Here is a 4,877-nt window from a genome sequence, read left to right on the forward strand (position 1 = left end):
CAGCCCAATAGTTATTGACTAGGTTAAAGTTGACAACAGACAGACAGACAAGAAAAAAACAACATACCCCCGGGATCTTTCGATCCAGGGGCATACAAATTTAACAATAAATGCATTTAAATGCAATGGTATTCTGTGCAGTTAAAACTACATGTATTGACGCTGATATATTGTAAAAGGGGAAACAAAGAAATCCGTGAAGAAAAGTAAACCTGAGAGGCCATGTCCTTTTTTGTGAGACCCTCGCCTCAAGGGTGAGTAATCGTATTATGAGATTTCGTAAATTTAAGGAATTTGTCAAAAATGCATTATCTTTCCCAAAATACTAAGAGATCGAGAGTTCGAGAAATTTAAGAAGGAAGGAATTCTCTTTTAAAGACAAAAGCTGCTGTCCTGTCACAGAAAAACCCTGATTTCACTCAGCTCGAACATGAAAGAAAGACTATTAAAAGTGAGGTATTTGTAATGTGTTCTCTTTGCAAAGGCTTTTACAGCATGAGAAGTCTCTAGACTCAAAAAAAGATGTCTCGCTGCAGAAGGTACAACTGAATATCCATCATCATAGAGTGTCAGATTCTGAAGCCTGATTCAGGTTATTCTGACAATTATAGGCAGGAGATATTGGAGTGTTTTCATGACAATAAAGTTTGGAAACTTATTATAGAGGATGCCTGGATAAAGAGATATAGATTTTTTTAATTTTCAAAATTTAATGGGTACATAGAATAGGGAAGAAAACCGAAGATCACATGCCTTATCTTAGACGACTTGCCCATCTTTACTTGGAATTTAAGAAACATATGCTTCAAGGTCAAACTTCTATTATAAATATGACCACACACATACTTAACACAGTAAAGGTTGCTTGAAGGTTTCTTTTCGTGACCTCATTATAGACATATGCAAAGGTATGAAAGCAAATTACTACTTAGCAAGAGAAGACCAAGACGTTGAAGAAATGAACATATTTTTTGATTGACTGTTGTTTAACTCCCCTCTCGAGAATTTTTCACTCATTTTGAGACGCCACCACTTGCCGGTGGAGGGCTACAAATTTTGACCTATACTCGGCACTCAGGGCCATTGAAGAGTGAAGGATCTTTTTCGTGCCAGCCAGCACCTACTGCGACTCGGGACCTCGGTTTATTCTGTCTCATCCGAAGGACCGGTCTTCACGTCCCGGAGTGGGATTCGAACCCGCGACGTAAGAATCAACTCCTTACTCCGCGATTCTACAGCAGACGCTCTAACCACAACATATTTATTGAAGTGTTCTTACAAGTTTTCTGGCCATCCTTTTTTGCCATTGCGGAGGAACCCGTTATAAAAAAAAAAAAGACACCCTGTCTCAGGGAGGCCAGTAAGGTTGGCAACTGAAGAAGTGCTGAGGAACTTTACCTAAGAAGTTATTGAAAAGATGTCATCAGATGTTTTTCAATATGTGGAATATAATAAATTTTCCCAGTAAAGAGATGCTGTGGTATGTAGATTAACATTGATTAAAGCAAGAAAGGGAGGTGAGCCAAGTCGTATGACTGGGATGATGCCCTGAATGGGGTATGGGCAGATCCATCCAAAGTCAGTGTGAAACTAAATACATGTATATACAAGCATCCAAAGTGGCAAAACTTGTGCCTCTTCTGATACCAAAAGACTGTTGGGAGGCCATAAAAATTCTGACTGACGTTGAGGTTTGAAGGCATGCAAATATAAATGAAAGAAATGAATTTATTTCCACTCCGTTGTACTGGATTGATCCGTGTTACAGCAGGATTAAAACGATTTATTACTGCAACAGATATGCGACATTATATAGCCACAGTCTACTCGCTCTTGAATGTATCCTCAGCAGACAGAGATGTTCTACAAACATCTGGGACATCCAAGAAACATCAATGAAAATGTGTATCAATGTCCACCTGCAGTGAAAACAATAACTGCTGTTGGGAAATTTCTGAGTAAGTCAAAGGCAAGAAAGCTATCCACAGAATAATTTTGATTTTTTGCCGGCAACATCAACTGAGGGTCAGTAACTTGATGAAAACAGCATGAACTATGTCCAATGTGTAAAGCATACTTCATTTGATACTCTCATTACCTTTCAACAGTTCCTTACAGCCCTATAACACTAATATTACTCTTGATTTAGAACTCTCTTGGCTCCCGCAGCGAGACCTTTTATATGTTTCTCCTTGGAGCCCGAACTTTAACCGCAAGAATTTCACTTTTTGATAGCCCTGATCTATACTAAATTTAAGCTAAACTTTAGGTATACTAGTCATGGCCGTAGGAACCGGGGGGGGGCATGCCCCCCAATAATTTTGCCGATATATAGATTACTATAGTAAACATAGGTAGTATATGCTGGTGCCCCCTCATAAAAAACGTCTGATGACCTTTTTTTTTTTTTTTGCTTGTCAAGGAATTATTGGTAGTTGATTACCTTTTTTTTTTTTTTTTTCCTTGTCAGGAAATTTTTTGTAGTGCGCCCTCAACGGGCAACTGAGAAATGTATGGCTGTGCCCCCCCCCCCCCCCCCCCCAACTGAAATTGCTTCCTACGGGCCTGCTAGTATTAGGGAAGCAGACGCTCACTTTTACAGAAAATAAATTTTAGTAATCTGGACTGTGTTCTTTTGCCTGATTTCTTTTGTCCACGCAAATTTATTTATTTATTAATTATTACTATTGTGTTTATATGTAACTTTTATTTTTGTTCTTCCAATTTATAATCTTCAATAATGTTCCAAATATGTTTGATTGTACGTTGTACTGCTGAATTTGAATCTCCGTTTCGGAGGAAATAAAGAATTTATGAATAAAGAACATCTGCGCCAATTTCAACCAAACTTGCCACAATGCAGCCTTTGGTAAAATGATGGGCCAAACGGTGTTTTGTTCTTTGCTTAAAAATTGGCCTAGTGGTTCTTAAGAAGTTGAAAATGCGAAGTTTACAGACGGACTGACAGACGGACGGACGACGGTCAACAGGTAACCAGAAAAGCTTATCTGAACTTTTAGTTCAGATGATTTAATAAAAAAGTGATTGTTATTGTACATTTTAAATAATACATGTATATCAGAAAAGTTGTCCTTGGGAAAAAAGAGGAAAGTGCAAAAGCTGCCAATGCAGACGAAGAGGATGCACAAACAGTGTGAATCCCTGCTGTCGATTTAAGCCCTGCTCTAATAAACAGGTAAATATCTCGTCTAAAACCTTTTATCAACAATTCAAGACAAAAATACATGAAAATTGGTTAGATATGCAGTTCCATTAATTTTTGGTCATAGAATCGTTATCATCCATATGCTATAAACAGTGTGTTCCTTGGAGGATGGCTGTAGGAGTTCTCCTCAATTATGTTGATGAATTGACACCAGATAAGTTCCTCCATATGAAGAACAGTGCAGATTTTAAGATCGTAAGCAGCAAAACTTGTTAGACAATTCATATGTTGTGGCATTAGGTGAGATCGGGATAGGCGATCCCTATGAAGCTGTGGAGACATCAAGACGATGTTTCCCGCCAAGTGCTTAATTTAAATCGTAAGGATAAAGTCCTTGTCCTTCACTTGCCTGGAATTGCCACTTACAGGATGGGAATGGATAGATACGCACGCTGTATTCAATTACTGAGGAAAATGTGTGATCCAAACCAACCTATAAATCTTTTCTGCTTCATAGGCGCTCCAGAGAGAGTCAACGAATGGTTGGATAGTTGTCCAAACGTCTATTTCGGATTCACATGTGCTGTAGCGAACTTTAGTGCTGATCAAATTTCAGGTCTACAATCCTTCCTATGAGCCGCTTAAACCTAATGACTTTACTCACATACATTTTGAAGTCTTTAGTACTAAGAACAATAAGATGTAAATAGTGACGACGTTTTTCAGAAAGGCCTCTTGGATATATACACAGAAAATATGACTTTGAATTTATGTAAAAATACAAGTATACATCTGGAAATAATAAAGAAGACATATCAGAACAAACTGAAATACAGTCGACACTTCTTAATGCAATGAAAACAATGAGAAAAAAAGAGAGCTAAAATTAGACCTCCCAGATTCTCACGAAGAAAACGGATCAAGAGAAAAATTAAAAATTACTATAGTGTACTAATGTTGCATGTATGCGATATGAAGAAAATGACTTGCTCAATTAAGTCATATACAACCTATGAAGCTCATTTTTCAGAAAAGTAAAATAAAATAATTTAGACATAAACATAAAAAAATATTTCAGACTTCTTGATTCTGCACTGCAGATTTTAAGATCTAACATTCAGTGAATTATATCTTATATTTGTGATTCATGTCTAACAATCATTACAAAAACTAAAGATCTTCGTGAGTTATGTAAAATGAATCTCGCTTATATATCTTTGCATCAGAATAAACAAAAAAGGACATGTATATATCATATACATATTGTAAGAAAAGTATAAGGAAACAAAATCAGTACAGAATGTAGACCATTTTCACTATGATAATAAAGTGCCCCGCCACAGCATGATACGCCCGTCAAATATTGTTCAATTATCACAAACAGTTTAGAGTGCAAGAAAATCAAGTCAACCTTGATACAAGGATTTCCAAGATTTTTCCATTTCTTATAATTTTTGTTTATACATTTCCTGTGGTGTAGGCATTATAACAAATATTACATTATAGATCCTCAACTGGTAGTGTCAGAGCTTGACAAATGCCCATCTGCAACCCCCCCCCCCACACACACACATCTTTCATATTTGTGAGACATGCTGCTCTGAAATTTACTAGTTGATATTTTCAAAAAATTAAATAAGAACATCATATTAAACAATATCAATTTAGTCTTAACAACTTAATCTATACCAATTTAATTTTAAAATAAAAG

At 36.6% G+C, this 4,877-nt stretch overlaps 1 pseudogene; it reads left to right on the top strand.

Annotated features, from left to right (window-relative positions):
- The first annotated feature begins 222 nt into the window (after positions 1-222).
- On the top strand, positions 223-1,993 carry LOC133179648 (uncharacterized; annotated as a pseudogene).
- Positions 1,994-4,877: the final 2,884 nt, after the last annotated feature.

Source organism: Saccostrea echinata, unplaced genomic scaffold, assembly GCF_033153115.1.
Source record: "Saccostrea echinata isolate AGI-Se365-2 ecotype Australia unplaced genomic scaffold, CSIRO_AGI_Sech_v1 ptg000005l, whole genome shotgun sequence".
In the NCBI taxonomy this organism is placed as follows: Eukaryota; Metazoa; Mollusca; class Bivalvia; order Ostreida; family Ostreidae; genus Saccostrea; species Saccostrea echinata.